The following is a 24,444-nucleotide window of genomic DNA, read 5'->3' on the forward strand; positions in this document are numbered from 1 at the left end:
TCAGGTGCCATCTTGAAACTGTGGTTCCCTTGTGTGCTTTGCCCCGCTCAGAGTGCTCGCCTGCTCCGCCTTTTATCCGTGTGGTGAAGTTTAATGAAGTCAGGTGTGTGCGATGGTCAGTAATTGCCTGACCATTATATCGGGACATGTCAGGTATATTGCTCGTGTGTTATAGTCCGTTTTCTCTCATAGCTGGCTGTCTGAGAAAAAGTGCTTGTGTTGTTAAGGGGGGGGGGGGTAAGAGTGCCTAAATATCCTACCTGGTAGGATGGGGTAAAGGTGTTACAAGGAAGGGGATACTGCATCTCACCATCCAGTGTCCCACTCCCACATGAACCCTCACCCAGGTGAATCTCCCGCACTGATCCACCTCCAGGAACTGGACCCAAAAGTGATGGCCGTGTCCTGGCCACCTGGATAACATATTCCCGGAGACTAGTGGGCGACACAACTTCTTGTTTCTCACAAGGGGGGGGGGGGGGCTCGAGCCAGGAAACTTGGGTACACGAGGGGCTCAAAATTGCTCGGTCACCCCTGGCACCCCACCTCTCCCAAAAGCTTCAACCCAAACCCAAGCTAGAAAATGTTTAGGAAAGGAGAAAAGAGTGGCTTGTGTAGGTGTGTGCACAGGTGTATAGATGATGAGAACAGGAGGTAGAAAACAAGTAATGGAGAAAAACAGAGCACCAAAGAAAAGCTTGGGCTCGAGATGGACGAGAGGCCTGCCACAGGGGCCCCAACAAGTAATCAAGGCATAAAACGCACACATTGCCCCCACAGCATATGCACCATAGTGTTGCCCACTACAGGATGCCCAACTCATCTCACCTGATGCAGCAGTGAAAGACAGGCTCAAGGCTCACAACCTACCAACTCTGCATGAGCCGAGCTCGAGGAGACTCACAGGAGGAGAATGCTGTGGCTGAAGGGAGCCCAGACCACAGAGAGCTCCAAAACACAGGGATGGGACTGCATCATCTTAACGATACCCTCTGAGGTACAAGCAATAAAGAAGGTGTTACTATTCACCTGCTCTTCCATCATCATGGAGTTGGATCCAGCCGGGAGAAAACGTAACTTATCCCTTTAACAAATTGCCCAAAAGGGCTGGTATCAAATCCCCTTACTTTACAAGATCAAACCATTCCTGTCACCCCAGGACTTCCGAGCAGTAGTGTAGGTTCGGATGATAATTTGACCACTTAGATGTGGATAATGAGCTACTAGCAGGGCTCCCAGTCATGTAGCTATCCCCCTCAGTAAGGAGACAAACCACACAGTGAGTCCCTTCAATACCGTGACATGCACATTCGATCCCACATCCCCTCTACTATATGCGATCCGACTGGACACCCTTACCGGCTATGATCCTGTTAAAAGATGCCTGTGTCACCTACAAAGCTACAGCAGCAGGCACAATAGCTTGCACGTTGGCTAAGTTTAACAACTCTGGAAGCTTGTGACAGACACACAGAGGGATCATTACTAGACTTGAGACTAGGTGGGCCAGCAAGGAGAAAACTAGGAAATGGACATTCTCTTGCTAAACTCCGGTCTGATGGAATTCTATCAGCGCACCAATATGGACCGTTCCTTCCCTCCTCCTGTTCTGTAATGAATTAAGATCTTTCATATTTCAGTCACACCATGACATTACCTAGGCTCGAGATTACCCACCAGCCTCAGGGCGGCGATCTGTGGCTCAAAGGACTACCGTGTTAATTGCTATGTGGACACAATGCTGCGTGACTGGTCTACCCCTCAACACTCAACTGTTAACAAGACCCTAATAATGCTCTATGGTGCCCCACTGCTTCAGAGCTTAGTCTGCGCTACATAAATATAAAATAAAAATTCAAATAACATCAAATTATCACCTTTCCAATTCCTGCAAAACACCCTAACCCGACCACTGAGCAGCACCTTTCCTCATCCTGGAGGATTTATTTACAGCCTGGTCCAGACACATCTATGCACAACTCCCGTCTAGACCCCACTCTGGTATACCTGGTTTCCCTTCCCCATCCATGCCTTTCTCTATAACCCCCCCCTACCCCCCTCGCCAACCCATGCATCTAACCCCAAAGAAAAATCACTATCCAAACACACTTAACAAAAGGTACATGAAGATGACACTACAAAAGAGACCCGACCAGGACACATCAACAAAAGTCCAGAACCCTCTAGAAGGTGCTACCCATGACCTTTTACAAACCTGAATCCAGACCCACTTGACAAGGGCACCTTCAGCTCCCTGATTCTAAACAGCCAAAAAACCATTTGCAAGGTCTGATTACCCCTATCCAAAGGGCCATCCAACAACCCCTCTGTCAAGGTCCAAAGGTCCACATGGCTGGAGCCAAATCTTCTAAAGTTCTGCAAACATCTCAAGACTTTACTTTTCTCCTCTTCCTTCCCTCTCCAGTGCCAACTCTCCCGCTGCACTGCAATCTTTTCCAGCACTTGCCCTCAGGATCCATTTCCCGGACTAGCCCTCCTTGGTCCTCCGTGCCCACTGCACTCTTCCTCTCCCCCCACCCGGCACTTGCCACATTGGCCCATCCAACACTTCCTTGCCACCTTTCCGGGGGGCACCCCCTCCTGCACTTCTCCATCTAGCCCCTCCCCCTGCACTTACAACCTTCTCAAGCACTTGCAGTTGTATTGTCACAAGGCCAATATAACCGTTTTTGTGGCTCTATGTTCAGGATTCCCTCGTTACACCCCTTGCCACCCACTCCCCCCCCAATCTTGTCTTGTGGCACCTGGAAACACTTGTGTACAGGCGCAATACAAATGTCCAATAAAATAAAGAAATAAACCTGTCCCACTTAAAAATCCCCATACAAAACCTACCTGGCATTGTTCCATCCAGAGACTCCGCAACAAAGCCACACACAAAAAGCCTCTAAAAAGATCAGATCCGGACAAAGCCCCACCAGAACACCTATGCAAATGTCCAATCCTGCCGCCACTCTGAAGCCCCATACAAAACCTACCTGGCATTGCTCTATCCCAAGACTCTGCAACAAAGCCACACACAAAAAGCCTCTGAAAAGATCAGAACCGGGTGCTTTCTACAAAGCCCCACCAGAACACCTATACAAACGTCCTATCCTGCCGCCACTCTAAATCCCCATCCAAAAGCACTACGACAAGGTCCAAATCAGGCTCCTTCTATAAAGCACCATCTGAAACGGTTCTGCAAAAATCCCAAAGTGATGCCTTCTCTATAGGTTCCATCCAAATCACCTCTTACAAAGTACAATCGCAATATATTCTCTGCAAATCACCACCGAAAAGCAATGACTAGATCCAATTCCCCCCTTACATTGCACCTTCCATAACATCCCTCTAACAAGGGGTCATGTAGACCTCTACCAAAAATCTCTATCGAGCTACCCTTCCTCAAATCGGACTCCTACACCCTGCTACCACCCAAAACCACCCCTACAAAGATACATGCCCCTTTCTTGGAGGTAGTTGGCATTCTCCTCTACAAGGACCATCCTTTATAAACAACACGTGCTCCGTTTACAAAGCCCCTCACAGACGCTCCACTTTCACATTTCAACTTACAAATCTGTTACTAGTACCATGAAGACTGGTCTTCACAGGACTCAAAACGCAACATGCTTTACTGCAATTCACCTATGTACAAAACCATAAGAAATCTGCCCTTCAGCCCAGGAAAAATTTCACCACTCTGCACAGGACCAGAACAAATCTACACAAACATGTACCCTCTTTCTGCACAGGACAAAACATCCATCCCACACTTGTGCTGCACAGAAATTGAAGGCATTTGATCCGGGTCTTTGTGAAAAGATGGACAACCTTTCTTTGGCGGAAGTATAGTAACATATCGTCGTTGTGAGGCCAGCATGCTGTAAAGCTCTGGGTTCCCAGTGATAACTCTGACCTCGGATGATGTTCTAGTAGCTTCTTTATTGAAGTTCCAGTACACTGTATTAAACTCATCAGTTCAAGTACATCTGAGCTCCAGGCAACATGCACCGGCATCCTCTCAGGTAGGCTATATCACTCCAACTGACTCACTCAGACCTCTCAACCATACAACACTCCCACAGGCAGCATGCTATGTCACTCATCCAACATTCCACTCAGTTACAAAAGCAACAAGGAAACCAAATCACTACATCACAACACACATATATCCCTTGCGCGTGCATCACAACCAAACATTAGATTCACCTCATCTGTACACCCTGAACCCTGCCCACACAAAAGTGGTACCAATCTCACACCAACAATGCCCTTCCTTTTTTTTTTAAATTTTGTTTGGTTTTACAAACTTTTCATTATTGACATTTGATTAACATTTCATTGGTTAAAACTTTACATCTGCGTTTCAGACTCATGCAAGTTACTGACATTGTGAATGACTATCCAAAATTTGATTCTTAAAACGAAATGTTTATCGTGTCCTCTTAGTAGACGAGCCCATCGCTCCTGCGTATTCATCTGTTTCTGAGATATTCTGAAAAAGTCTTTTGAGCAAGTTTCTTTTTTCTATCAAGGCGGAACAGACAACGAAGTGTCTCGTGAATATTCTCAGTCTCACAGAATCGGCAATCAGAGGTATTTGTATCCGATTGTTTTGTCTTGATTAGATAGTCACAAGTCAGTAGAATGTTTAGACGAAAGCGTAGAAACAGGTCTCGAATATTTCGGTCGAGAAAACATGCTAAATAGACCGGGAGTTCATGAAGAGCCCTTGTTTCAATTTCACATTTCAGGAAATGTTTGTATTTGATTTGTTCGGCAGTTGTTTTAATCCAATCGTTTCTCTGAATTTTGCGTTTCGCAGATTGCGGTCTATTTAATAGCAGATCTTCAGAAATGTCTTCTTCTTGCATTCTTCTCTTGATCTCGTTAGTCCAATATTGGAGAGCTTTCACATGTAAGGCATTCTTCCTTTCTTTAAGTATTTCCAGTGATGGAATTAGATATTGAAAAATTATTTTTCTATAAAAGATCCATTTGTTTCCAAGCAATTATAATGATTGGAGAGCCACTTCAAAACAGATTCTCGGCATTGAAAATGTTTTAGGTAGAGCTAAAGTTTTTCTCCAAAATATAGCCTCATAAAGATGCCACTTCATTGTTTGCTGGCTAATCAGTGTTTGGCCGGCATAAACAAGGATAGGAACCACCTTTTGTTTATATAAAGGCAATTGTTGATTTTATTGAATATGTCCCATACTTACGATGGAAAAAGCGACCTTGGCGGGCAAGAGATCTTGCTTTTCTCTCAATGTGGTCTTTCCATTCTTGATCCATTGGAGAGGGATTTATCATAGCGCCTAGATATTTGATTGATTTTATCGCTTCAATCTCTTTGCCTTCCAGTTGTAATTTTGGGTTTTCTCTGTTCTTTTTTTAGTTGAAATTTCATTAACTTGGTTTTTTTTAGTGTTAATTTGCAACTTGTTCTCTTTCATTAAGTTTTCGACCTTTGTCTAAGGTCTTTTGTAAGCCTGTCAGTTTTATCCATAACAATGATGCCATCAGCATATATTAGGGTTTGTATCAATTCGTTTTTTATCTTTGGAGGATTCGTGGATGTATCTTGTATCATTTTTACAAAATCAGATGTATATAGATAGACAGGCAGCCAGGGGGCACCCTTGCTTCAGGCCATTCCAAGCAGTAATTGGTTTAGTTACTACTCCATCTTTATTTAATCTAACTTGAATATAAGTATTAGAGTATAGTTGTTTCATTGGGTTGAGGATGGATAGAGGGCAGCCCCATGATGTTAGTTTCTTCTATAGTTGTTGTCTATTGACAGAGTCGAACGCCATTTTTAAGTCTATGAAAACCGCATATACCTGTTTCTTTGCAATTGCTTCATATTTAATCATACTTAAGAGCAGTAGGTTAACATTTGCTCCCATTTTGTTGACAAATCCAGTTTGTCTTTTTCTTGCTTGACATTTATCGCTGGCCATATGTTGAGTTTTTTTAGTAGATATCCTGCAAACAATTTTCCCAGCGGATCTAGTAGCGCTATGGGTCTATAGTTCTCCGGATTTTTCCTGTCGCCAGTGTTATAGACAGGAATCAGGATTGCCGAGGTCCAACTACGCAGAATTTGTTGTGTTTTTCCAATAAGAATAAGGAGTTGATCAAAAAAGGCGGCCCAATCTTCAGGTGCTGATTTTAAATTAGCATTAGAAAAGCCGTCGGGACACGGCGCTCGAGATGGATTAAGGGAAATAATAGTTTTTATAAGGTCTTCTCTTTTCCAGGTTAAGTCCCACGAGGGATTTTTGTTCACTCCTTGTATTGGCAGAATATGCTTTGTTTTATACAGATTAGTGAAGTGTTTATTCCATACTTGCGATTCTACTTCTTGAATCATGGTCGATGCTTGTGAGTTTTCATTTAAGAGTGACCATAGTTGTCTTGTATTTTTCTGTTTTAAGGCTGCTAAAATCACTTCTGCATCATATTGTTGTATTGAGGATTTAATTGAATTTTAATATTTGTTTTTCTTTTTTATTTCCGCTGCAGAGTTGGTTGTTTTATGTTTTTTTAGTATTCATATATAAAGGATTATTTCAGCAGCTTAATCTCACTATTAAAGTGATGTTTGTGTTTATTTTTTATTTTTAGGGTTACCATGCCTTGTCCGTGGTTGCTGGTAGTTCTGCAAGGTCCACTCATAGTTACGTTTTGGGTGGTCTGGGAGTGGTGAGGCTTCAAATTTTGAGAGAAGACCAGCCGTTTGATGTTGATTTATACAGAGTGTGTTCAAACCGTTGTTCAATTCGAAATCTGGAAGATTTAATCGTGGAGCTTGTATTCGCGATGTATCCCATGTTATTGATATTTGGTGATGATCGCTGTTTGGCTGTGGACAAGTTGCTGTTAGTAATGTTCGTATCCTTTCCGAAATGAAGATGTAGGCAATGATTGAATTAGATTTTTCTCGTGTCCAAGTTGTGGGCGGTAGCCCTTGTTCATTTAGTGGTTGATCCGTCAAGGTTACATTTCGAATAGCAATTTCTTTGGTCCATTTTCTTGCTCTTGGGGACAAGTTGTGGGAATCTAATCTAGTACATTCTGTCCTATATAAATGGATATTTCAATCTCCAGCAATGATGAACTCTGATTGTGAGTACTAGCAATTGTATCAAATTCATCACATATTGAATCAATAAACTTATTGTCATTCATTGCTGAGTGGGTTCTAATTGATGTTGAAGACTGTTAAATAGGTTACATGAGGATTCCGTCTTGACTCCGTTGTTGAGGTCGACATACAGAGTGTATATTTTTCTTTGCTATTATTGACCAATTAGGATCTATTTTAGTCAAAATCATCATTCCAGATGAAGGTCTACCTTGTTGTGAAGTGATCGCTGGATTCATGCAAGTAGAAAATCCCTCACAGATTACTTTGTCGGAAAGCCAAGTTTCCTGGAGACATATGTCCATTTCTTTTTGATTGACAGAACCTTCGTTGAAGTGACGTTTATAGCCTCTAGTATTCCAAGAGCATAGCGTAACCCCACTCGGTGGAGATTCCTTAGATATTGGTTGTTATAAATAAGTCGTCATTCGGGGCTTTGGACATCACATTGGGTTGTTGGATTTCTTTTATTCTGGGAGGTGTAATTCATATCACGCCGTAATTCTTGCATCCTGTAGGCCAAGTGTGAGTTTAACTGTGTATTTTTATTTGTAATATCTCTGGCTCATTATTGCTTGATAATTTCCTGATGTTAGGCTTTGGGACACGTTTCTTCAGTTTATTTCGATCATGAGAGTCATGTGTAACAAGTAAAAAAATGTTTTTCAGTCATCGATTTCGTTACAAAAATGTCTTCCGCCGTAAACCCTAGTCTTGCTAGCTGTGTATTTGTAGTATGTTGCATAATTTCTTGACTATAGAAGTCAATGTGAACTATTTCCATCCGAGTCTTGTTAGGGAAATGTATCACATCAATGTGTCTCGCGCTGATTTGAGCCAGTTGCTGAATAGCATTGAATAGACGTAAACTGTTTGATCTATTCATGATTAATGAGTAAGCAGGATTTGGACTACTAGCAGACAGTGATAATCTAAATACATTAGATGCTTTCCGCAGATCAACACATTTTGGTCTAGTAAGTGATGTTTCACCTTGAACGGTGGTCGTGTCAGTAACCTTGGAACAGTTTCTAGCTTCGAGTGAAGTACAGATTTCTTTGTTTGATGTAGTTGAATACACAAAAGAAATAGTAGATGTATTATGATTAATTGAAATCGACTGAGAAGTTTCAGACAAGGTTCCACAGCATTCGTCTAGCACTATAATAGTTCATCTTGTGGATCTGTTGCTTTAGCACCGAATACGTTTGAATGAGCAGTAGTTCCTGTGAGTTTGTCAGGTCAATTCTTTATCAATTGGATTGGTGAGATTAATCACTGCTATTAATGCGTCAAGTGGTTCATCCTCTAGATGGAAGGGAGTTTCACACCCTTGTTCTGACTTAGGCGTTGTTTCTTTGGTTTGCGACCTAGATTCAACAGATCCTAAGTTTGATTGGTTTTGAACATGGTCGTTTTTATTAAGTTCATTTCTGTTTGTCATAGTAGGTACAGGTTGTGACTGTTGCTTTTGTTCTAACTGGAGTTTTCTCAAGGCTCGAGAGCCTGTCTCAGGTTTTTTTTCGGCTCTTTCTTGCAAGTTTGCAGGCCGATTCATGGAATTAATGTACGGGGTGGCACACTTCCCCAAAGTCCTAGGTGCCATTGATTGCACCCATGTGGCTCTACATCCTCCCAGGGCAACTGAGCACATCTACAGAAACTGCAAGCACTGGCATTCCATCAACGTGCAGGTAGCATGTGATGCCAAGGGAATCATCACCTCAGTATATGCCAACTATCCAGGGTCCACCCATGACAGTTTCATTTTCAGAATGTCACCCCTTAACCGGGACCTAGAAGCTGGGCGGCATGGCGATACATGGCTGCTTGGCGAGTATAAATGCCTCTGCACATGCATGCATGTCCGATACGGAGTAATGTCACAACCCCACTAATGATACCCATCATCACCTCCCCAGGGGACAGTGCCTACCCTCTGAGCACCCACTTGATGATGCCAATTCGGAACCCCACCACACCACCCGAGGTAAGATAAAACACAGCCCATAATTGCAACCCGGGGCATAGTGGAGCGCACATTCGGAGTGCTCAAGTCACGGTTTCGCTCCCTTGACCGCTCTGGTGGGCAGCTGCTATATGCCCCCCCCAGTAGTGTGCAGGATCATAGTGGCAGCATGTGTCCTGCACAACGTTGCAACCCTGGCGGGGCGTGCCGGTGGACATGGTGGTTCCCCCACATCCCCAACCACATGCACGCCCGCTGCGCATGGGAGAGGAAAGGGCACGTGGTGAGGCAGCCGGTACGCAGCTGGTGGCTAATTAATTCACCTATAATTACACCCCTGTGGAGTGCACACAGCCCTGGCACATACCAGCTGACAATCAATGATGATGACATAAGGGACAGTCACCTGTCACAACCATACCAGCCTGAGATTGGTCACCTGGAAGTGTTACATTGTGTGCATCCCTACCTACTGAAAGACAACCAATGCTATGTCACAAAAAGACACACATTATGCTGCACGACTGACTACCCCCTTGCAAAATACAACATGAAAATAGTCCCATGTCACCCAACCCCTCCCCATCTCAGCTACCCAACACACCATGGCATGTCATGCAATGTGAAAGCAAACCAATGAGTGCACAACACATGACACAAGTGTCACAAAGTGCACTGTCCCAAATGGAAACAGGCCACAGACAATATGCTCCCAGTAATCAATAACAGCACACATGAACAAATACTTACCAACAACACAATACAGCAACACAGGATGAAACAGTGGCAAAATATGTACAAAATCAAAGTAGTGCAAGTCTTACAACCAAAATCAGCCAGCACATCAACCCCTTCCAACTGCAGAGGGTTGCTGTCAGGCAAATGTGTCAGTGTACTGCATACAACATGAACTGCATCTGCAAAGGGGATGGCCTTGTGAAGACATGAAGAAGGTACCTGTGAATAAGGAGGAAGACATGGATGCACAAGCACATATCAATACAACATGCAACGTTCAATACAACAATCCCCACTAGGGATGTCCACAGTTTTGACTACAGACTGCCCACACATCTCATGGGAGCCCAATGTCACTGTGTAAGTTACAGTCACTTGGTCACACCCTTTGCAAGCCCATGGAAAGGGGAAGCAGGAGGGGTGTGTGTGTGTCAGGAACCCAAGCATCTAACCCAAAGACAGGACAAGCCTGCATGTGCCCAGCTGGAATACACAGTGGATGCCCACAGGAGCTACACAAGGCAGCAAACTTAAAATAAAAAATAAATAAATTTAAAAAAAATTAAAGAAATAAACAAATCAAATATGGCCATGTGTGGGCCGGGGAGGGGGGGGATTTGGGGAGGACACCCAGGAGGTTCGAGGACAGGTCACCCATCCATGCGAGATGGACATGATGAGATGAAAAATGCAAACAGGCCCCAAAAATTCATGTGAGCAGGCCCTTACTCAATCAGCCTGAATGGTCAAATCATTCCCATAACAAAGTAATAAACATGGGCCAATGTGGGGTGTAATCCATGACAGAAGCTCGTCACATCTGTGGCATTAGGACTGAAAAATATGTTGCAAAAATGGGAGGATTGAAACAATCAGGCTGAATGAACACTGAAAATTCTGAACAATGTTCTTGCAAGATGACAGTTCAAGGGCAACTTCAGTAATGTGTTGCTAATTGGCTACTGTGGTCAGAAGGGATACTATAATACCCAAATCCAAGGCCGGTGAATGTTTTGGAGGAAGCACATGGGTGACCCATACCACTCAGGACTACACACCCTCACCTGGCACTCAATCAGAACACGTCACCCAAGCAACATACACATGGATTACACACACATGCGTGGGCACTCACCGGACAATGCTTCGTAATCTGGTAGGTCTCCCACGCCTTGGGTCTGTTCCTCTGTGACAAAGGTTCCAGCAACAGACTCATGTTCAGTGAGTTGTTCCTCCTCTAGTGGAGACCCACCGCCAGTCACCAGAGCAGAGGCATGATTTGAAGCCAGCTTGTTCTTTGCTCTGCGTTTCAGGTCATTCCACCGCTTGTAGCAATCATCAGCTGTGCGCCTCACAAATCCAAGGGCACTAATGTGGTCCGCGATGGTCTGCCAGTGGGCTCTACGTTGACCAGGCGTGGTCTTGCACCCTGCAGTCACCACCATTTCACGGCTATGTGCCGACACATAGGCCACAAGTGCATCAAGTATGGTGTCATTAAAGCTAGGCTTCCTTGACGTGCCGGAGTGTGTAGCCGTGTCTGGGGTCTCAGCTTGTAGTGCCAGAGCACCCTTCTTCTTGGAAGGTGGTGCGGATCCTGAGTGGCTTACGCCGCTCTGGTCAATAGGGGCAGAAGCGCAGGTAGACTGGGTACTAGAAGCCTGTAAAGGCACAATGACCATAGGTCTTGGTGCAGGCATTGGCTGCAGGGCGATGTTGGCAGGGCCAACATCGGTGTGATGGACCTGGACCGACACTGTCCCGGCTGAGAGACTCGGAGCTGGGGTGGATTGAGCTGCAGCTGCCCCTGCAGCCTCCCCACCCTGGCTACTTGGGGCAGCAAATTACATTGCTTCCCCAGATCCACGTGGCCTGGTGACAGCAACTTTCACCGCCACACGTGGATTTGACTTGCTGACCTGGAAGTCAGCCTGGGAGTCATCCTGTGCCGGTTCAGGTGCCAAAATGGGCCGGTCCAACAAGGGCTGAGCTGGGATGGTGTCAGCTAGGTTTCCCACAACCATTGAGGGGGGGTAGTGGGGGGGTGGGGAGGACATAGGTGGCCCCGATTGGTCCTCCACATACTGGGCTCTAGGGGCACCCTGCAAATCCTGGCCACTTCCCCTACCGCGCCCACCACGCCCACCTTTTGGAGGTCGGCCAACTTTGCCTCCCTTACTGCTTGGTAGCCTCCCAACCATGGCACTGATGTTGTGCGTATGGGAGTTGCAGTAAACAATTGTCCTGGGCAATTGGGGTGAAAGGGGTAGGGTACTAGATGGAATTTGTACCCTAGTGCTCTAACAAGGCTGTATGTGACCACTGGGGGCGGGGGGGGGAGATGACGGGTCACGCAATGCACAGGCACCCCAAAAACAAAAGTACACGTGTATGCAACCCCTAGTAGACCATGTGTGTGGAAAAATGAACCCGCACTACGCTGTGGCACCCAGAAACACAAAAATAAGCGTACGCGTGTTATACGCAGCCTACAATGTCCTCTGAAGGGGTACGCGACACACGGGGGCAACCACAGTTGGAAAATATGTGCGCGACTCACCATCTGCCTTGAAAAAGAACATGAAAAAGACACGCATGTGCGCGTTGGCAACACCCCCGCCAAAAGAAGAAAAGAACGCAATCTGAGGAAACACGGAGTATGAACTGGAAACGTGAAGTAATCGCGTGTGAACCGACAAGAAGTACAACAAACACCCGCTCGCTCTCCACAAAAAGCACGTACAAGGAAATAGCGTGATACTCGTACCTTTTAAGCCAGCCCACACATGCATTGTTACTTACGCGCTAAGGCCATTTCCTCCAATAGCACAGTGACGTGCAGTATTCTCACGTGCTGATTCACTATGCACCCATGTTGTGGGGAACGCCCGCGCGCGTAACGTCTCTTACGCGCCAAGGGCCTTTCCTCGGATTTCACGCTGACGTGCAATTTTTTCACGTGCCAAATCACTCCATATCAAGGTGGCCACGCAAAAACACATGGAAGACCACGCTCCTGCCCAAAAGGCCATTTTCCTGCCCCCAAGAGTCCCGAGCACGCTCCCACCAGCCATCTGCTGCTGCCCACGTGCCCTGCTATTTGGTGCCTGCACGTCAGCCATCTGCAGGGATCCAGTTGCTGTGTCCACCCCTGCTGGAACAGAATATTCCCGACTGGGATACCATTGCTCCACAGCCCAGTCCCAGGACCCAGTTGCCCACCCACGCCTGCCTCGGGGGTCGCCATGTCGGGGCAAACACCATCTGATAACACTGGCGACCACCAGCCAGAGAGGCAGAGGGCCACCAGCTTCAGTGAGAAGAAAGTTGGTGTCCTGGTGGAGCATGTCCTGGGGCATTATGATGCCCTCTTCGGAACATCACGCGCCAACAAGGAAGGCCGGCGAGGATCTGGGAGTACGCAGCGGTTGCCATCAACACGGAGGGGGTGGCAATCCGCAACATCAAGCACGTCCGGAAGCGCTGGGAGGACTTCAGGTCCAGGACCATCTACAAGGCTCGGCGCCTCGCGGAGGGGGGCCGGGTCAGCATGAGCAACATCCAGATGAGGGTCCTGGAACGCGTAGGCCCAGCGCTCCACGCCCAGATCCTTCGGAGGCAGACCCGCCTGGAGTTCAGCGGTAAGTGGCCAAGCACTGCTGTGTGAGACAGGGCAGGTTGCAGTGTGCTGGTAGTCCGATACCTGCCTGTATGTGCGACATAGGCCATGTATGGATGTGTGTGTGCAGGGACATCATGGTCATGCATGTGAGACAAGTAATGTGTGAACCACATGGATGGTGAATGTGTTCCAATGCAACATGGGGAGCTGTATGTGGAATGCACACATAAATGCATGCCAGTCTCTGTTCTTGGACATGGAGGGGATGCCAGGGATGGGTGCTGCTGTCATGTATATGTATAGTGCACGTGTGTGCATCTGCGAAGGGTGTGTGTGACTTCGAAACGCCATTGATGCAGGATACATGTCCGTGATGATGTGTACATTCACTCATGCAGTGCCGTCACCGTTGTATGCACCGTGTCTATCCACTGTGTCTGGTGTACAAGCCATGATGCATGACCCTCCGGTGATGTGTGCGCATGGGATCAGTGTGAGCCATGATGTGAGGTTGAAGGCAACATTTTGGTTAAAAGATGCCCTTATACATGGATGCTGATGTTCATTGCAGGCGCCGTGCCCGTTTCTGCATGTGTGTTGCATGCATTGACCCATGTGTTGTGGAGGGATAGGATGGAAGTGACATTTGACAGTGCCACTCATGTGTTATTGCTTCCTGTCTAGGGGAATATTGTACTGTACCCTGATGCTTGTGTTCTATGTCTCCCTCTATGCAGCATCAAGTGAAGAAGAGGGCAGAGACGGCGCTGTGTAGCCAAGCGGCGGGGATGCCTCCACCGGGCGGCTACGCAAGGCCCAGCCACCCTCCCAGGACTTGCCATCATCCGGACTGGTGCCGCGTCTGCCATTACAGCTGTAGCCAAAGGGCCGGGTGAGCCCCCACAGGGGCTTGCAATGGTGGAAGACAGTGAGGAGACATCCAGGTTGGTGGTCTCCACAGAGGAGGAGGAGCCCGCTACTGAGCCGCACATGGGGCCTGGTGGGGGTAGTACCACTGGTGCAAGTGGTGCAGTCCAGGGCCAGGGTCGGGAGGCAGCACAGGTCACCGCAAAGGGGCATGTGCATGTCGCTGTCCCCGACCCTGTGACTGCACCACCATGCACCAGCATGGATGCCCCGTCCCAGGTCCATCTGCAGGTAGGGGGGGGTTGCCACGTCATCTGCCTCTCCACTACCTGCGGACGAGGAGTCCCATGACCGTATGGGCTCCGTCCTGGTGTCGCGTTGTGCGCGTGACATTCGTGATGACGTGCGTGCTTCTTGGGTGGAACACGTACGCCATCACGAACAGCAGCGTTGCGACGTGGCACTGTTGGGAGGGGCCCTGGTCGGTGGGTTCCTACATGTGTCGCGCACTCTGGCGGACCTCTCCTCTGTGGAGACTATGAGCTAGTCGTTCTCCCTGCCGTCTTCCAGCCCAGATTCCACCAGGGCCCCCTGTGGACCTGGCCTGACCAACACAGCCAGCTTGGTGGAGATCCCATCCCTGCCACAGTCGGGAGTCCAGCAGGGGTGAACACCACAATAACTGGAGACCAGTTGATGGGAGGATGTGCAGGCACCATCGGACAGGGTACATGGACAGCAGCAGCAGCAGGCTTTAGGTGGGAGCAATGATGGCTTGGGGCCATCGACATCAGGGGGGCAGGAATCGGCCAGAGGGCAGGAGGACCCTGGAATGGGTGCGTCTTCCGTGTGGCTGCGGTTGGGCCTGCGTATAGGTGCAGAGCGGCGGCGGGCAGAAGAGGCACGGCTCACGATGGTCAGGGCGGACAACTCCATGCACTGAGGCGAGCCGAGTGCCTCGAGGCTATTCGCAGGGAGTCCAACATGGCATCGTCCCTGCGAACCCTCGGTCCATGGAAGAGGACCGCCTCCAGGACATTGAGCAGGAGTTTGATGATGCCCTGGCCCGGGACATCGGAAAGTGAGCCGTCGGACTAGCCTGCCGCCATTGTACATAGTTTAGTGTTAGGTTTCATTTTCGTTTCTTTTGGGGTGATTGGACTATGCCCCACATTTCTGTATATAGTTCTTTTCTTAGGTAGGTTACGTTTCTTTCCTTGGGCTCATGGACCCTTTCAAAATTGATTGTACATAGTTGGACTTTGGATTTATGTGTGCATTTTATTTGGATTTCACCATGGGGCAATGGATTTTTAAATTGACGTTTCCTTTGGATTTGTGGACAATGATTTTGGGCCATTTTTCTTCAGGATTTATTTGGATTGCATCTACATTTCATTTTTCATATTTTTGGACATGCATTTCATGTTTGATTTTTTTGCCTTTCATTTCATTACATTGATTTTGTTAATACATTTTGATATTTTAATTCCATGTGTGGGATTCGCTCATTGGGTTCATGCATGTGAAATTGTGGTTTTACACAATCTATGGCAAACCGTGTGTGTGTGTGTGTGTGACGGACATGTGTTGATGTACGTGGTTGACTTTTGATTTGTGCCCTGACATAGGCATGTCGGTGTGGGGTGGATTGGTGAAATCATTGCATGTCAAGACTGGGGTGGTGTGCAGTGGTATTTTGGTGCACATGAGGGCCACGATTGTGCAGCTTCCTTTCGTGTTGCAAGGGGACATGAGTCGGGCCCTGACCCTCACTGCTGGGTGGGTGGGGGTGCTGGGGGACCAGAGTCGGGCCCTGCTGGCATCTGACCTTCACTGCTGGGTGGGTGGGAGTGCTGGGGGACATGAGTCGGGCCCTGCTGGCAGGTGACCCTCACTGCTGGGTGGGTGGGGGTGCTGGGGGACATGAGTCGGGCCCTGCTGGCAGGTGACCCTCACTGCTGTGTGGGTGGGGGTGCTGGGGGACATTAGTCGGGCCCTGACCCTCACTGATGGGTGAGTGGGCCTGCTGGGGGACATGAGTTGGTGATCACTAGTGCAAGGTGACATGTGGGCTGGCTGGGGGGCATGCCCATGGTGGATGGGCTGCCTGCAGGACATGACCAGGGATGCAGGGTAGTCCCCTGTGGTGTGGGCTGCCTGCAGGGGCAATGGAGGGGGTAGAGGGCACACCTGGGAGGACCCACACTGCCAATCGCGTGTGAATCTTCCCGCGTACCCCCGAAATACACGTACCCCGCTCGCACAGGCCATATCGCGTGTGAAATTTCCCGCGTACCCCTGAAATACACGTACCCCGCTCGCACAGGGCCAATCGCGTGTGAATCTTCCCATGTACCCCCAAAATACATGTACCCCGCTCACACACGCCCAATCACGTGTGAAACTTCCCGCGTAGCCCCGAAATACACGTACTCTCTCTCCCCCCCTCGCACAGGCCCAATCGCGTGTGATTCTCCCTGCAGGGGTGTACGTGTATTCGGAGGGGTGCGCGGGGTGTTTTATGGTTGGGGGCCTGTAAGCTGGTCCACTGGCCTGTGCGCCGTGTAGGGGATTTGTGTGCTGTGCATGGTGCACGGGGAGGGGTTGGGCGCGTAACTGGCGCTGCTGCATGGTCGCTGCGCCACTCTGCGCTACGGCTGGTAATGGATGTTAAAATCCATGAATACGCTGTGCGCGGAAATGCATTTTGGCGCATGCGGCTGGCGCAGACTGTCGCACGCGTACACTGTGCGCCACTTGTGCGCTGAATTCTATGAATTACCCTGTTGATGTATAAGGAAGGTCTTCACGCATATTTGAATACTTACTTTCCGTTTGCAACTGAGATTGTAAGGGTAAAGTGAGCTCTCGTTTTGAGGGAGTTTAAGAGATGGGTTGAAAAATAGGTTTGGACAACGAAATCCGTTTGCTCTCTTGTTCCAACGTGTCCGAGGGATCTCGTAACTTAAGATTGGACACGGCACTGTCGCAACTAGCTGGGAGTTGTGTGCCTCCCATCTGTAAAGGAATTTAAGGGGCTGAGGATCTAGAATCGATGGCCTGATTATTGAATGTTTCTTATTTTCTGACTTCAATGTTAATGATGGTTGCCCTTGGTTTTCCACAGAACAGAGTAGAAGGGTTCTGTCGCAGATGCCATAAGAGGCGTATCTTCTTTTTTTTCCCTTCGCGGTAACACGCGGTGTAGCAGTGGACGTTGGGTGGATCTTGCAGGAGCTTATATGTGGATCTGAGATATTAGTGCCTTTTGGTATGTTTGCTAATGACTCTTCAAGTTTCTCTTGCAAACGTGTGCGGGGCTTGTTAAGGTCCATGGTGGCTAAAATAATGTTTAATTTAAATGTGATAGGACTCTATACCTATAGAGGGGTATGTGGAATGAAGAAAATGGGTTAACACTAGGAAGTTGGTCACTTACCGCGTAACCAGCAGGAAACAGTGAGTCAGAGGCCCTTGACTCCTCAGCGGGCTTCACGCCGCACGGGTTACGATGTCGTAGTTTTATACGCCTCTTCCTGTCGACGTGGTCTTGAACAGAGCTGATAAATGATAGAATAGTTTGCACTCACTTTCAAACTGCAACTGGGTCCTCCCAGTCGGTTCATGTGAATCGGAGCTCAGATCAGCTGATGGAATAAACAAACAGAAGCAGTGGGGTGAGTGGCACGGGGCGGCCTCTCCCAGCAAGTCAATAGGGATAATAGTTAATAATTTCAGCCGTACAGCAGCAAACAGTGAGAGCCAGACGCCCTTGACTCCTCAGCCAGCTTCCCCTTTCTACATAGTGGAGAAAGAACACCAAACCTTGAAAATTGCGCCACTGCAAATCCTCACGACCTCAGACCACAACTACTCACTACTTCTGCACACTCGCACCGGCAAACCATCTACACATCCACTACTCTCCTCACAACAACACCAAACGCACAACTCCCAGCTGTGCACCCACATGTTACTGAGAACCAGACTGGGCATCCCAAACACCCGAGTGAAACGACACAAAACAACATGAACACCTACGGTGCTGTGAAGCCACCCCCATCGTTACCTGTGTTCTCTGAAACCACACAAGCTACCACAACTGCTGTGAGGAAAAAACATCACCACAAGACACACCACATCACTACACGCTTCTTGCACACAAGCAACATCAATCCCCACATTACTAAATGCCTCTAGCACAACGGCAACCTCCAGAGAGCACACTGCAATAACACCTCACTACAGTAAAATACATAACATTTCAACACAGCTCAACGTACACTTATTAGTTCTCAAGCTAAAACGAAAGTCCCACCTGTAAAGGACATTAGTGTAGCACAATTGAAATGCATCTGACTCATTGCAGCGTAACATTGACCAGTCCACACTATCTACACCACCATAAAGTCCATCTGTAGGGAGGGAAAATTGTTGTTGGCACCACCTCAACATTGCACCAAACTGCATAACTCCCGTTACATTTCAAAAATGTGCATCTTTGGGAAAAACAATGTTAAACATAACAAAATATGTGTATCTCTATATCGCAACTAACTCCATTTCTGTGCATACCTAATAGAAGCCACGACTCCCCAATCATCCAGTGCACACCCAATCAAAAAGCACTCACAACTCAACACACCATTACTAGAGTCAACAGTAATTATATAGGCTTCGCATTACTACCATTGTAACCTACTAGCATAACAAAGCAAAGCCAGATTAAATAAATTAACATTATCTGCCGCTTCTCCTGCCAGCTCCTCTCAAACAAAAGTACCTTTGGGGACACGGCCCCACACCAGCTGGCCACTCGAACTAAGTTCTTGTGAAAATTGCCCAGATTGCTGCATCTGCTCGCCGGCATGTCTTTTCTCGTCAGTCGCAGTGCAGCCGCATGCTGCCTCCTCCTCCGGCAAAGCGCCATCAACCCGCTTCCACCAAATTCTGTATTAATAGATGCGAGCCGGAACTTCCCCTTGACCAACTGCTCTATCAGCAGCATTAGCTTGACTCCTGTCCTCCAACGCAGTAACTCCTCACAGACTTCTGTTATGCCCGCCTCTTGCTTCCTACTCATGTAAATGCACGTCGCTGGGTGCTTTACTCTGCCTGCGCTCGTAAAATGCCTAAACCACCGTGTTCTGCTATCCAGCAGTTACGAAGGCTCCCGCTGACTTTTTTTTTCTTCTCACACACAATCTCATGTAACAAACGGTCCCCACTCCGGATGGCATAAGATTCATGCGACTTGAAAGTTCTATTGAATCGCCAACACCCTACGCAGTTCCAACTACATCACCATTTCATGTAAACAGCTGAGAGGAACGGAGCTCCCGAAGCCAAAGGTTGCGGCTTAACTCAAAGTCCACACTCCTCCTATTTCACTCCAGGAAGTGCCTGCAGATTTTCTTTGCTGCATCCAAAACTGTAACAGGCACCCTGCAGCTTCTCTCAGCAGTGACCTTCCACAACAAATGGATTGCGGTCTTCCTCAGCCTCTTGCAGTCACAGACCAACACAGTTCACCACTCACTAGCTGCTCTGAGCAACCAGGTAAGGCTCTCCATACAGCTAGCTCCTTGCCCCTCCTGACACCAGTAGTGTCTTTGTCCATAGCAAAGTCACCATTAGAGCTTAACAGCTCCTCCAAAATGCTGGAATGGCCTCACCAAAGCGCTGCACCTGGGCCCCAAGCCCCTCTGCAACACAGCAACCGACTCCAAGCCCCTCCTAGCCACAGCTTCAGGCTCCAAACCACTCCATCCTTGTAATTGGGCCCTCAGCCACACCAGAGCTCATTTTCAATGCAGAGAGTCTCCTGATCACCACAGCCTCAGCCTGCTCTCAGATGGCATGCCTCCTGGCCCCAGGCCCTGGCGCCACTCACTAAATCCTGCGCCCTTTGTGCTGGGCCCTTCTGCAGCTACTGACAAACGCTCGCCCTACCGGAGAGGATCTTTTGTTGGGAGGGGGGGTGGTCATGTACCATCCTTAGCACCGTCCCCCCAGCACAGCCAGCATCCGAGTCGCCATTGTAAAGCTCTGGGGTCCCAGTGATAACTCCGACCTCGGATAGTAGCTTCTTTATTGAAGTTCCAGTACACTGTATTAAACTCATCAGTTCAAGTACATCGGAGCTCCAGGAAACATGCACCAGCATCCTCTCAGGTAGGCTACATCACTCCAACTGACTCACTCAGACCTCTCAACCATACAACATTCTCACAGGCAGCATGCTATGTCACTCATCCAACATTCCACTCATAGTTACAAAAGCAACAAGGAAACCAAATCACTACATATGTGTGTAGTGTGGCGTTAGTGTAGTGGCCTTGGTTTGTGTTGTTGTTGGGCCTGTAAAGTGCGTCTGCCAGAGTGAGTTTATGTTGTGGCCCGTCCGTGTACCCATTTGTTTCAGGATGCATAACTGATGATTTCGTGTTTACTTTGCAGGTGGTTTTGTTCTTGCAGGCGGGGAGCTGCACAGACTTGAGAGTGTGGGCGTCTTCCAGGTGGATGGGGACACAGACTTTGACTTGAGGGAGGACGTTTCCTCATTCAGCGTGGGTGTTACCCTAATTATCTATGACTCTCTCTCTCCTTACCAGTTTCGGGTCTTTGGTGGGGGAGGGTGCTTGCAGCATTGTGAGGCGTTAAATGTTCTCCGTTTCAGGGTGGGGACAGTTTGTTCTGAGTGCATGACACATATGCGTTGAGGGGCGGGGCATGCAAGTTGCCTGTAGCCTTTGGGGCGTGGGGGGGGGGGGGGTTCAGGCTCCTTACGTGAGCCATATTCATGACCGGTTTATTTTGAGGGTATTTGGCAGGATGCCAGCCGGGTCCTATCCTCGTCAACGGAGCAGTTACTCTTGTTGTTGACAGTGGTGCTCACGTGTTAAGTGGGGTGGGGTGTGGTGTTAGAGTGAGCGCGTAGGTTGTGGTGGTCAACTGTGTGTGCGCAGAGGGGCTGTGCACATTTCAGCAATGGCTTGGGGCCACAGGATGAGTGGTGGTGATCTGGGGTCACAAGTGTTTTGCGGGTGTTGGGGGCAGTCACACTGCTGTGTTCCTGTTTGGGGCAGTCCTGTTGCGGGTTGGTTTCCGAGTGGTGTTTGGAAGCCAGTTGGTTTATATTGTGGTTTGGTTTCTGTGCTGGGACGGAATGATTTTCGGGTTTTATGTTTTTCCCTGGCGGGTTATGTTGGTGTTGGGAGCCGATGGATTGCGGGACCCTTTAGGTGTTAGTGTGCAGGTGGTTGCTCAGGTTTGAAGCTGGTTTGTGCTCATGTGTGGCAGGCTTGAGGCTCTGGGGTGCAGCTGGGGCAGAAGGAGGTTTGTGTACTCAGGGTATAGGTGGTTAGTTGGTCAATTAGTGGTAGGATTAGGTGTGGCAGGACTAGTTCTGAGGGGCAGCTCAGAACAGGTGGCCGTTTGTTCATTTTTATTTATTTTAGTCCTCAGTGGTCGTGGGGGTCCTGTCTGGTGTTAGGTTTTTCTTCTATATAGGTTCTTCAGGTTTCGGTTGTAGGTTTATTGGTACGTTTGGGTTGTTAGGTTGGAATGGATAGTGGTGTGTTGCCTGTCTGTTTGGAAGGGGAGGTGCTGGTGTGGTACCTGTGTTTGGATGGGGAGGAGCTGCTCTTTGGTGTTCGTCCATGCCCGTGGGAGGGCAGTCTTGCTGGTTAGTCAGTGAGTCAGTGTTTAGAGTTTAAGTCCTTTTGGTAGGTTCAGAGTGCGATTGCCAGTATCGTGTTGTGCTGGTCAACTATTGACAAGGGCACTGGTTCATGTACAAGCTGGCCACACGTTTCGTGAAGGGGATAGGTAGTGGAGTTGGGTTCTGGCATAGCACTCAACTCACACTTTTGGCGGTTGTCACCCGCCTTGTGAAGGGCTGACTCACCCGCCAAGCCTCCTGCACACCCATTCATTCCAATAGGCGTCTCACCAGCCAAAAACAAAATTGGGTGATTTCACCCACCTTTGCAACACAAATGGTTGAGAGCTATGGTTCTGGTTTGGTTCTGTTGGGGGGGGGGAGTTGTAATGAGTCTTGATGGTCTTGTGCGAGTGTGATCGTGTGGATGCTGACGCATTGTTGCAGTGACATGTTGGCGTTCCATTCAGTGGCGATTGGAGAGCTCTGCCCACCGGATGGGACGCCAGTGTTTTCCTTGCCCAGGAGTTGGTTGTACATTGAATAAAAATATACTAACTATATCTACAGCTAAAGTACTTCTTTAACTCCTTAACTACCATTATGTCAGCCCAGTCCTAAAAATACTGTGCAATGGGGTGCTTTGAGTGTCCATCTTCAACCCTTTTATTTTTATCTTGAAAGGCTGGTCACCCTATGCAGAGGAAATCCCAAAAATAACTATCCACCTCAATGGACACCGCCTCTCTCTGATGCACATAGGAAATCCTCAAAGCACAACCATGCCAGGAGGCAGGGCAAAAAAGCCTCCCCAAGAGAAAACAAAAAAATAAACTGCACGCACCATAGTGAAGATGTGGTCTGGAAATGGGTATGGGAACGGGGGGAACGCCCATGATTCTCTTGCACATAATGAACACACCCCGCCCTCGGGGCCGCTGCGCTGGAATAACAAGCACGCGCCGCCTCAAGACTCACCGGACAGGGAGGAAAGAAGACGTCAATCGGCCCCGAAACAGCGATGTTCCCCACCAGGCGCAGGGACTCTCCACCAGCCTCGCAAACACGTCGATAAGCTATGCGAAGCCCGTCACGTGACTTTCCAGACACGTTAAAACGTGCAGCCCACGTGATGACCAGAGACAAAGCGTTGCTATGGTCCGTTTCTCGGATGAGAACCGTACACCACCCGAAGTGCAACGCACAGCAAGATCACGTCACTTTCCAGACACGCACGACGTGCAGCCCACGTGATGACCAGAGACGCAGCGTTCCTATGGTCCATTTCTCGGATAGGAACCATACACCACCCGAGGTGAAATGCGCACCGTGACGCACGTCACATTCAAGACACGCACGACGTCCAGCCCACGTGATGGCGAAGGCAACTACACGCTACCATACAATCACGTGATTCGTCCTCCAGTTGCGCCTGGAACACCCAAAGACTAGACACCTCTTCCCCAGTGTAACACAGCTTCACACCCCAAGCAATTTCCAAGCATTTATTATCAGGCTGTTGAGCACACCTGCCTACATTTGAAAATGAAAATTCCTGAGATTTATGCCCCGCCCACAGTCACAAAACTCCGCCCATTTTCACATGGCTCCACACACATGTCAAAAAGGTAAACTGTTGTAATGTGGTGTGATGTCAGAAATGTGCAGTTCAAATTAATTTGCATATTTCATTAAATTTCCTTTTCACAACCACCCACATTGCGTAGGACAAAAGGCATTCACCTTCCATAAAATCAATGTGCACATGTAAACTCCAAGAACCAATACAAAGGTTTTCCCTGAATTTTGCAGTACCGACATTGGCCATTTCACCGTAGTTGTTTTTCATCAGGTTATGTAGTGTAGTGGTGAGTTGTACAGACTGCAAACCTGATGGCTGTGGTTCAATGGGGCTGAGTCCACCCTAACTGTCAGCACAGGGGTCTGCCTCACTCGCTGCGCGCGGCACACATGCAATGAGGCTAGGACATGGAGAGCTTCATTAAACGTCTGCCTTTATTAAAGCTTCAGTAGAACTGCCCCGACCCTACTCTCACCACCCGTCACTTCCCATGCCCCAACGGCACTTCCCGTCCCCTGGCCCGCACCCAACTACAGAGATCTCAACGTGACACTAACCTGGGAAAAAAGAACGAAAACAAAAGAAACTCGCGTTCGCATTGAAACTCGGCAAAAAAGAACGAAAGGTGAAGCAAAATAAAAGCCATTATTTTGCTTCACCTGCATTCTTTTTGCCAATGTGCTGGAAGCGTTACAGCATAGCTCCCAACTCACACGCTTCTGGCGGGTGTCACCCGCCTTGTAAAAGGCTGACTCACCCGCCAAGCCTCCAGCACTCCCATTCATTTCAATGGGCGTCTCACCCGCCAAAAACAAAATCGGGAGATTTCACCCGCCTT

At 48.4% G+C, this 24,444-nt stretch overlaps 1 protein-coding gene across 1 annotated transcript in view; it reads right to left on the reverse strand.

Moving 5' to 3' along the window:
• The window catches only part of LOC138489514 (zinc finger protein 658B-like), a 573,438-nt gene extending 550,232 nt beyond the window's left edge, over window positions 1–23,206 (reverse strand). Inside the window, exon 1 of the mRNA XM_069617256.1 lies at window positions 23,003–23,206. The gene's annotated coding sequence lies outside the window, so the exon portion shown is untranslated. The remainder of the gene's footprint in view (window positions 1–23,002) is intronic.
• Between the last annotated feature and the right edge of the window lie 1,238 nt (window positions 23,207–24,444).

This window comes from Ambystoma mexicanum, chromosome 9 (genome assembly GCF_040938575.1).
Source record: "Ambystoma mexicanum isolate Mex_15411 chromosome 9, UKY_AmexF1_1, whole genome shotgun sequence".
NCBI classification, from domain to species: Eukaryota; Metazoa; Chordata; class Amphibia; order Caudata; family Ambystomatidae; genus Ambystoma; species Ambystoma mexicanum.